The sequence below is a fragment of the Schistocerca piceifrons genome, unplaced genomic scaffold (genome assembly GCF_021461385.2).
Source record: "Schistocerca piceifrons isolate TAMUIC-IGC-003096 unplaced genomic scaffold, iqSchPice1.1 HiC_scaffold_2521, whole genome shotgun sequence".
In the NCBI taxonomy this organism is placed as follows: Eukaryota; Metazoa; Arthropoda; class Insecta; order Orthoptera; family Acrididae; genus Schistocerca; species Schistocerca piceifrons.
The window spans coordinates 3,841,365-3,853,141 of NW_025728467.1; positions in this window are offsets into that span (position 1 = coordinate 3,841,365).

Genomic DNA, 11,777 nt, shown 5'->3' on the forward strand with positions numbered 1-11,777 from the left:
ACTTCATACAGTCTAGCTCGACGGTTGATATCAATTTCAACGCAAACATTTCCAAAACGAGAGCAAGTAATTTTCGTGGATGACCTTTCGTCAAGTGGGAATGTGGCAAAGAGGCCCTGACTGTGTTACTGGGCTGCCTGAACAATGTCCATGAAAACATACAATTGACAATGGAACTAGAAAGTAAGAAATATCTTCCAGTTTTAGAGATGCTAATTAGAGGAAGTACAGATGGTCCCCTAGGACACGCTGTCTATAGAAAAACACTCACTCACATCTGTACCTTCATGCAACAAGCTGAGGTCACTGGTACAGAGATACTCTGCGACAGCTTAGGATGTTTGCTGCCAAGAATAGGGTAGAGCGAAGCGCAGATTGACTTGCATTGAAGAAAACGAATGATACAGCCGTCCGCAAATAAGAGGTAGGGAAAGAGGAACAGAAACTTTCATTTATCCCCTGTGTTGACACTCCATAAACATAAACTGGAAGAAACTGTGGGAAAAAAAACTGGCTGTCTTTCGACATTACGAAAACGGAAAAATATGGTTAGATCGGTAAAGAAAACCAACTACCGGATGCATATGGCATTCGTAGACAGTGTCGGCCACAACGGATCGAGAAAACGCAGCACTGCATCTCGCAACAATGGATGGAACACATTAGATGTGTACACCTGGGGCATAAAGACGAAGAGACATCAAATAACTTGCGTCTAGGTAGTTGGCTTTGGGAGAGCATCATCAAAGAATTTAGTGAGATACGACTCCATAACAGTCTCGTCAATAGCCGAGGGCCATCGGCTAAGTTCGGCATGGGACCCTGTATTGGCAACCTTACGTCAAGAACGCACCCAGAAGTTGACACTTCGCCAGTCTGGGCAACACTGAATGCACTAAGGGTCGAATAGCGGCCAGCGCCCCCTCCACACGCTACAGCTGGGGAGAGTCCACCACCTCTCGCGTATATTCAGGGTGTAATGGTTATAAGCGCAGGTATTCCTATTGTTGACAGAGGACGGTGTATTGAACGACAATACATCTGTAATCACGTCATTTGTAGACTCTTAATTATAGCTAGCACAAGTCGTATACTTGTAGTTTGGTTAGCCTCTCTAAGTATGTGTGGCAAGAGGAAACCATTAATACTTATTTGCCACTGGGCAGCAGCTCAGGTGTTGAAGTGTGGACACGTGGACGCAAAACGGTAAGTCTATACCGAAGTGGTGTGGTTCAGACCGTACAGAAAACATCGAGTAATAAAGATGGTGACGTCTTTGTGTGAAGACTGTACGACGGAGAGAAAAGACAACCAACACATTCATGACTGTACTTATTAAAGTACCACTGCACTTATACCCGTTACACCCTGTATATGCATCACCCACGCAACATCGACATTTCACCAGGAGGTGATGGGAGTGACGTTCATCAAAACGTCCTGGAAATTCGGCGAAGCCGTACGAAGGGAAACACAAGAAGATTGCATCTAGCAACGTACGCGCACTAGCAAGCTCATTTAAGGGGGTAGGACGTCAAACGGGCCGACTTGGAGCAGGAGAGGCACAACGGGGAATTTTAATTTCCACTGCCTATAAGTTTACAAATAAATTCATAAAACTCTGTCAGCATGAAGAGAAAGGATCCTGGATTCACACTCACAGCAGAGGAAGTTCAAAAACACACCAAAATAAATTTTTTTACGTGTGAAATTTCATCATTTTTTTTCACTTACTATTGGCTGCATTTGTTGCTATAGGTACACTTTTCTCACATTAGTAAGAGAGATTCTTCGATGAATTTTGAGCAGCATAAAATACCATACTTACAGTTGTATGAAACTCGAGAAGTTTCCAAATCTATTGAAAACTGTGGTTGAAATTGAGATAACTAACAATTTTAGATTTTTCTAAACATGACGTTTGAAATGTAACGGCTCAATCATTTCTTCATAAATTAAATAAATTCTAGAATTCCATACACCTGTAAGTATGGTTTGCATGCCGTGCAGAATTCATCGAAGAATCTCTCTTACTTATGAAGGAAAGTGTACCTATAGCAACAAATGCAGCCAAAAATAAGATAAAAAATGATGAAATTTCACACGTAAAAAACTTTTATTTTGTAATGTTTTTGAACTTCCACTGCTATGAGAGTGAATCCCGAATCCTTCCTGGTCATGCTGATAAAGTTTTATGAATTTACTTGTAAAAGTATGGACAGTGGAAATTAAAATATCCTGTGGTGTCCTCCTGCTGCAAGTCAGCCCGTTTGACGTCCTGCCCCCCTTAAAAGGTCAAGAGAGAAAAATTACAAGTAAGTTCAAATGGCTCTGAGCACTATGGGACTTAACTGCTGTGGTCATCAGTCCCCTAGAACTTAGAACTACTTAAACCTAACTAACCTAAGGACATCACACACATCCATGCCCGAGCAGGATTCGAACCGGACTAAGCTTTCGATTGGCCTGTTTAGCCTCCAGTCTGTTTATCAGAGCAGAAATTCAATGATTAACTCGGTAAACTTAAGATACGGCATTCACTTGGCAACAAGCACCAGTATTAATTCAGTTACTAAGTTCAATCAGTTTTCGTAGATGCCTATCACTGAGAAACTTCTGTCAGTATTGTCTAACTAATAATTCATTTAGTAGGTTAATATGCATGCGTCTGCAAGAACCATCAGTATTAACAGAGTTACTTCATTAAGTCATTATTCTAGGTAGTTGCTTCTCACTTAGCAGCTCCTGTCAAGATTGTTTAAATAATAATTCAGTTTGTAGGTTCGTATGAATACTTATGAATGCGTTCTAGTCGTACTACGCAATAACAAATTCTAACTGCTCGCATCCAAAGTGCCATCCCTCCGCCAGTCAGTTAACGAGAAATAGCCTGTACACAAGAAGGGGTTCTGTTGTGCCCTTTCATACGTCCACAATGCCGTAAGCAGTTTCTGTTTCCTTGTGCAACTTTCTTTCTGTAGTGACTTTTTTCTGAACCCAACCACTCGCAGTTTATTAAATAATTGGTCATTAATATCGAGGATCTCTGGTAGGCTTGAACAAAATGATCTGCAGAAATTTCACAAACAAATAAATTGTGAAGTTAAGAAAATCTATAAGATAAAATGTAATTTTTTGGCATACGTCTGAATTCCCTTTCATCACATTAACCGTTAATGTCTTTTTTTGTGAATTGGAAAGATAGTCAGTATCGATTCCATGTTACTTAGACAGGATATTAAAATGGCTGTCGCTTGTACACAAATGACCACCTACCACCGCCACGTCTGTCTCAGGCCAATCCCTTGTCCACAAATTTATTCCCTTTTCCTTGTTGTTTAAGTTTGTACAGCTGCTGAGACATAGCTCTAGTCATCCAAGCATTTTTCTTTTTCTTTTTTTTTGGTTAAACAGGTTAGTATCTTTCAGACAGACGAATGTATGACAATAATGGCACCCGTTCGCGTTGAATTTTATAAAGGCACATTTGCATGCCGTGCGTGAGTTTCCTCGGAAACGCGAAATCTTAATTAAATAATTAATCTGTGACAAATAAATAAAGCCTATGGCACGGAACTGCAGCGCTGTGTCGCTGATAAAACAAAACACAATTACGATACTCTTATGTTTCATTAAGAAGGAGAGGTCTTGTACAACAATTGGTGCGGGAAGCACGTATATTTTATTGACTGGCACACCGCCATATTTGATGTTATATAAGAACACTGCGAGTTGCAATCTTACTAGGCACTCGATTCTGTAAAGAATTTATATTTATGAAAGTAAGTAGAATTATTTAACTGTAGGCTTATTCGTTGAATATATCTGATTTAACTAACTGTGTAAACTTTTTATGTTTAGTAGACAGTCACCTCTGTACGACGTATTGACTTGGCTGGCAAATTATTCTAATATTGAGATTTAGATTTGAGTCCGCACCTACCGCAGCAGTCTTTGGAAACGATTTAAATACGAAGTCCGATTATTTGAGTCTTATTTCACGGTCAACTACGAATAACATTACATTTACGAAAAAGCCATTGTCAAGCGTCTGATACCGAATAATTAAACGTCCACGTTCCAGATAAGCAAATATTAATTACATCCAATCACTATCATACATAATTAATAATTAATATTTTATTTTATTTTATTTATTTTATAATTTTAATACATAAGAAGTGTTTGTACACTGCTGCACATTAAAATTGAAACAACACGAACATGAAGATGGCATGCAATAAACGACCATTTGGCATGAAGTGTACTTGTACCACAGACTTGGCTATGCAACTAGTTATCCTTTCAGCAGAACCACCCAGAATAGGGAAAACTAAGGGCATCTACATCCTGTATGCAAGAAAAGGTTACATAGCGCATTTCTCATTCATAAATTGCCTTTGAATGTTGGTTGTCGTAAGTTATTTTAGAAGGACCAACAAATTTTGGAGTTCGACTGCAGCAGTATCGTAACCTATCGGGTCTGCAGTCTATCATTCCGCAATGTTGCTGCACGCGTCGATTGGCATCGAACGACTGCCGGGTAAATATGAAACTGATAGCTTCGGAAGGGCTATACTCAACACCACGGATCTCAATGGTCACAGGCAACTAGATTCCGAGAGAACCGTCTCGTCCCTACAACATCGTATAGTAACATTAGTTACCTTGAGTCAGGAAATGATTGCTTTCTCGCAGCAAGCACAGTGCGACGAGGTGTGGATTACCACTGAATATCGGCACGGCGACCATTCTTGGAGGAGCAGAGGGAGGCTCACCAGCAGACGTATGGAGACAAGAGTGGCACCACGGCATCTCTCCAGACGACTCTCTATTCCGCATAAACTGTCACGAGAGACGTATCCGAGTGTGGAAGGCTCTGTAATGAAGACGACACTGTCACTGGACGCAGCACACGGCGTATTGTTATGGGATGTTGCTGGATACCCTACACGATAATTTCTGGTTAGCATCGTCGATGAGATGAAGAATAATTATTATGCTTTTGCTCGGGCCGGTGGCCCCATTACATCATGCAGAAACACGACACTGCGAAGCCACAGGCTACCAGTCCTGTTATGATCTGCCTTGACACTGTTCATATTCGACCCTTACCCAGCTTACCATAATCTGCAAATGTGTCATCCAGTGAAATTATCTAGTAATAAGTTCCCTAGACACTGGAATTCCGTCAGCAGTAACCAACCACTATGGTATTGAAGTCCAGGACAGCGTAGAAGCACAATGATATGTCGTAACCATTCCTGTATCAAACTCTTTTTCGACTCCATACCCCGCGTGTTTAGAGCCATTGTTACCGCCAGAGGTGGAAGCTCAATGTTCTAAATATCACACTTTTTTGTGCCACGGTTTCTTTGTTCTTTTTATGGGAGAGATAATGTCTGTCGCCATCATTCCTTGACGCAGGAAGGTTCAGAATAGCAGGAGAGAGGAGGGCGCTTAGACTTTCTGTGGCTGGAAGCTTTGGATGGCCTGGGCTAACGAAGCAAAAATCACAATCCAGGGGTTGTTATATATAAAGTTACTGCTCATTGCTTCCACCACGGCCAAACACTGATGACACAGCAGAAGTAAAGGAGCCAGGCTGTAATAACGCTTACGAGAGTTAGCACATGTCCTAGCCCAAAACTTGGCTATTATCTGTCCTGTCTGACAAGATATGCTGGCTCAGCGAACCTTTCTTGGATAAAATCCCAGATAATTTTGGCCAGGCAGTATCAGCCACTGCCAGCAGAGTTGGAGAAATGCTCCATGCCACTCACCGTCATGGTATGGTTCATCTAGCTGCCGCTGCTAGACGTGGCCTCCAACCAGCTGCTACTAGCAGGACCTAGGCTTGATGCTGCAGAGTGTCGAACTGTTGCCTGCAGCCTGGGGAGCACTCACTGGCTCACTCCGTAGAGATGTTGCACCCCTATTGCACGCTGTCTTGTACCGTCTTGTGGCGACACACTCTAGTTCTGCAGGCCATTGTCGCTCCTGTCCACACTGGGATACCTCAGCACACTCGCAGCATCGTGCCTTCTTCTCCTCGCCTCCAGAGGAGCGTGATCGCGGCCCAGGGGCCTGACTTGGCAGTTCTCCGCCTGCCCAAGTACTGACGCCGTGACACCTCACTTCAGCCAGCCACTGGTGTAAACTGTCGAGTCTGTGCAGGCTGCTTACTGAGTTCACCACGTTACTAAGATTCCGAGGCCGACGTCTGACACTCGCTGCTGATGGCAAAAACACAAATTCTGTAACTAATGGAATAAATAAATTAATGTTTATTTCACATTTCCATCACTTAAAAGATGGACTTTTATAGGTGGGCTGGACATTTATTTGCGGATGGTTTCAGAATGAGTGGAAATTTCATGTTACGGGAGTGAAGCACATGTGTGTAATAGCTGACTCGCGACAGTAACAGCGGCATCTCTGAATTTATGAATCTTTGGCTCAGTCATAGAGCGGAGAGTAGCCGTGTGTCGGACATGGAATAAGTTTAGGTGACTTCCGTTTAATTCGTTTCAATTTGCGTAAGAGTAAAAGGATTGAATCATATGAGTTTTGCGAAGAATGAAAAGCTTATGGTTTCCTGACAGTTTTTTTGTTCTTGTGAAATACAAGTTTAAAACAGAGCATTGTCATCATAATGAACGAATTATAATTTTCATTTGAAGTAACAACATTTTTTAGTATTAGGAAATCATCCCAATATTTGTCCCAGTAGTTTAGTTTTACTTTAGCATATTTCCGCTGGCGCGATTTCTTCATGCTGTGCTGTTGCTGCTGATTATGCTGTAATCTTTTTAGGTGAGAACGATCTATTCACAGCAAATAACTTTCAGACTTACTAACTGGTATGCACATGGCTCCAGTTCTGCTGCGTGGCCAAACAGCACTCAATATTACCATAATCGGCAGTAGTGTAGCTGAGTACAATCGCCGTACTGAAGCTATGCTGCACTCTGTCTGTCCTCAGACAATGAAAAAATTTAATCAGGTTTTCCTCTGCCGTACTGTATACGCAGTGTCGCACTATAAACAGAACTGAATATTTTCCTGTCCTTTGTGTTACTCTATTTTTAATATCCAGCACTATAATTTTCGTACTTGGTGTAAGCTCATGGTAGTGAACGGGCTAATAAATGAACCATTTCCCCTTGGTGGTTTCATACACTTTAGATCGACGGTAGATATAACTTTCATCACAAACTGTTCCAAATAAAGAGCCAATAATCTACGTGGATGTCCATTCGTCCTGTGGGAACGTGGCAGAGAGGCCTTGGCTGAGTTACTGGATCGCCTGAACAGCGTCCACGGAAACATAGAGTTGACAATGGAGCTAGAACATAAGAGATGTCTTTCCGTTTTGGACATGCTGATAATAGGTAATACAGATGGTCTCCTAGAACATGCAGCTTACGGAAAATAGACCCACTCAGATCTGTACCTTTATGCAACGAGCCGACATCACTGGCGCAGAGATGCTCTGCAAAAGCTTAGACTGTATGCTGCCAAGAAAATAGTACAGCGAATGGCAGACTGACGTGCACTGAGTGATACAGCAATCCAAAAATAAGAGGAAGGGAAAGAGGAACAGAAACGTGCCTTTATTCCCTGTGTTGGGACTCTGTAATCAAAAACTGGGAGAAACTCTGGGGAAAAAAATGGCCGTTTTTCGATCAATATAAAAAACGAAAAGTATGTTTAGGTCGGTAGAGGACATAATTCACTTGCGAATGCCGGATTTATATGACATTCCTCAAAAATGTCGCTGCCAACAGTTCGGGGGAACGCAGCACAGCACTCAGCATCTCGTAACGGTGGCTGGAACACATTAGATGCGTACGTCTGGAGTATAAAGACAAATAAGCACTTGCTAAACTCAGCCTCAACGAGAGCTTACGTTACAATTTGAGAAAGCAAACATGTTGTCCGAGCTAGTGAATTTCGGGAGAGCATTATTAACGAATTTAGCGAGATTAAGCTCCATGACGGTCTCGTCGATAGGCAAGGACCATCAGCTAAGTTTGGCAAGGGACCCTGTGTTGGTAGCCTTAGCCGAGTCCACAACCGGCAGTTGACGATTCGCGAGGTCGGGATCAAGACTGGAAGCACCGAAGGTCCAGTGGTGGTCCGCGCCCCCCACCACACGGCACACATGGGGAGAGACAGCCACCACTCTGGTGTATACAGGGTGTAACGGCTATAAGTGCAGGTAATCCTGTTGTTCGTTTCGTTGAGGGCGGTGGTATGAACGACATTACGTCAGTATTCGCGTCATCAGCAGACTCATAATTATAGCATTTTACGCTTTTAGTTTGGTTAGCCTCTCCAAGTATGTGTGGCAAGAGGATACCATTAATGCTTATTTCCCCTGGGCAGCAGGTCAGATTTTGAAGTGTGGACACGTGGACGTAAGATGGTTAGTCTGCACTGAAGTGTGCAGTCAACTTAGTGGTGTTGTTAAGACAGTGAAGGAAACATCAGTTCGTAAAGTTTGAGCGGTCTTTTTGAGAATACTGTACGATGGAGAGAAAACAACCAATACCTTCAAGGGCGTACTTATCAAGGTACCACAGCATTTATATCCGTTACATCACGTATATTGGACACCCACGCAATCTCGACATTTCGCGACAAGGTGATGGGAGTGACATTCATCAAAATGTCGCGGTATTTCGACGAAGCTTCACGGATGGAACCCCAAGAAGATATCGACATTGCCAGTAACGTTTACGCACGAGCACGGCAGGTTTCGAAGGTCAAGAGAGAAAAATTACAAGTAAGTATTGTTATTCTCAGACAGATCTTTGAAATCGGTAATGTCATTCTGTAAGGCAAAGAGCTTTGGTAAATACAGAACAAAGTAGTAATTGTTGTGAACCTGCACAGAAACAATAGAAAATTTCACTTTAAAATATGTCTGCTTCAACGAGATATTAAATTACTCAATACAGCAGTGACGTTAAGTACTGCAAAACTCTACATTTGGGAATCTGTTGTGTAACAAAAGGGAAGACTACTTTAGTATACTAGCACGTTGCGTGCTATCTGGGTCCTACACCTGGTTGATTGTCACAGGAACAATCCATAGTTAGTATGCTAATTTGTTTCATAACAAGTAATTTATCTTATCCTCTTTGTTTCTCTCAGATCCTACATATTTAATTTTTACATAATTAACTTGCTACTGTCCCTCCCCCTCCCCAAAAATATCCTGATTAGTTAATGAATCAATTTCACATTGAAAAACATCTTCAACATCACTTTATAAACCAATTAATATTGACATATTGTGCTAAACATCTGACTTATGAACAGTAGTATACTTCTTAATGACTATAATTTGGCAGCGTTTTAAATATGTCAATAATTATACTATATAAACGTAAAAAATTTCTTGTTGCCCTTGGAGGCCCATGCCTAGACATATTGTAGCTTTGCCCAGGTGACCTTTTGCTGTTTTGCGATAAAGAGTGGGATCTTGTTTCATTATGTATCTTAATATATTATGGGTTGTATGAAAATTTTCATATGCTACGTATGTGGTATCTTAGAGCTAAAATAACTGATTAAAAATAGTCAACAGGTAAATAATAATAAAAAAACTGCCGCAACATTCGTCGCTCCTGCTGTGTGGCCCAGAAACAGGTTCTCACTGCCTCCATTCAAGGTGCTAACTCCCTCCCTGTTACTTCTCTGCCCCTGTGTGTTTCTCTCGTAAGATGAATATGAGCCTACGTAGTGTAACATAATCATCGGGTAATTCCGATTGTACGAAGCACGATAAAATGTAACATTGACACCAAAGTCTTTGAGAAAATACGAAATGTTGTAATGGGCAAACAAAAATTTATGGAGCAGAAAATAATACGTGTGGCTTTTATTCTTCTGTATTGACTTGACGGTTCCTGCGGTGGCTATTAAAATGACAGCCACCTTAAGAAATATTACTTCCTTAAAATATTACTTCCTTCCTACACTATGTCAGTTTCAGACCACTTCATTTTTCCTGTTTTAATCAATGTGTTTCTCTTGCATTACGAATGTACTATTGAGAGACAACTCAAACCTTCTTTCTGCGTCGTTCCTCTCAGTCGCAACACACTTATCAGTCACCACCCAGATGTTATACCAGCGACCATAAATGCCGAGGAAGTCTCAGTGAAAACTCTCAGCGCAACCACAAATGCCGAGGAAGGCTCAGTGAAAACTCTCAGCCGTAACTGGTGAGGCAAATGGACTACGTGCTCTTGGGAAGCAGGTTAGTGCTTTCGTAGATAATAATACTGTATGACGAGTAATGTAGGTCCTCCTCCTTTCGTATTTTTGCATGAATGCTAAAATATAGTTTATTAAGATGTCGGGTGACGATGCCTTTGATACACAGGGCCTGTTCAGTTTATCTTTATTTAAAGCTGGCAGGACGAGTCAAGAACTTCATTAAAATCTCTTGAAACAGTAACAGCAGATGTAACGTAGCTTGATACCGTCGTAAATGGTTTATTCAGAACACGTTATTAAGCAAGCTCTGTCTAATTCGATGAACAAGTACTACTTGTTTTTAATTATAATTAATTGCAAGCACTCAGAATTGAAAACAAATGTCTTGACACTTTATATTCGTCGTAATCAAGTTTTCACGTCAGATTACAAGCAGAAAGTCACAGAGGTTGTTACAATGTAGTCGGTCAAATTCCTAAAATAAACGACCGATCGCTGTGTGCTGCGATCGGAAGTTAACTTTCTCATGAAAATCGTTTAACTGCTGTTGAATTGAGCTTGAGTTCAAAATTATAATAAGTGCAGTCTAGTATTTTTAAACCAGTCAGCCTCAAATGTAAGATCGTAACACTTCAATACTTGCACATACTAAAATCCTTAAATAACGAAGCTGAATCAGGGGTTACTTTTGATTCTGTTTTATTCGTAACTTCTACGAAACGAAACTTTCACAAATGATACTTTTCAACACCAAACATAAATGTAACCGAGATTCTGACTGAGGGAGAGCTAACAGAACAGCAGATATCGCTGTAGTCTGAAACATATACTTCTACCGTTAAAAACAAAACACTGAAAAACCTACTTGTTATTCTGAAGACTTTACTTTCCTTGAAAATAAGTACGTTATTTTATTATGTTAATAAACTTGTAAATTTCAAAAAACTGACTTAATAACTCAACTAAATAATTCAAATCAAAATAATTGCTACAATTACTATACTACGAAACAGTGGCTTCAGTAATCCCCATCCATTTAGTTTGTAATTTAGTACGGAAGAAACAAATCTACACCAATGGTCATTAAAGCTATAGGACTTTAACCTCGAAGGCATCATGCAATAAACGGCAAATTAACTGAAGTGCACTACATGATTTTAGATGCAGATGGTTTGCATATCAGCGCAAACGCACAACGTGGATAGGAATAATGCCATCTACAGATTGAATGTAACTGAAGAACAAGCATGGTGTCTCTTGTTCAAAAACCGTATTTCCACGTTAGTTGTTTCTAAGATGGCTGAGATGTGCCTCGTTTAAGATATAACATTACCTGCCGGATGTCGACAGCATCAGAATCTTGGTTTATCATGACTGCATCTTATTGCTCCACAATACTGCTGTTTGCGTCAATCGGAGTCCCTCGACAGTCATGAGACTATGGAACTGATAGGATCAACAGGTTCATATCCAATGTCATGCGAGGTATGCTCGACAGTGGGAGGCCCTTGCTGTTTCAGGGAGCAGGTAAAGTGGTAGACTGG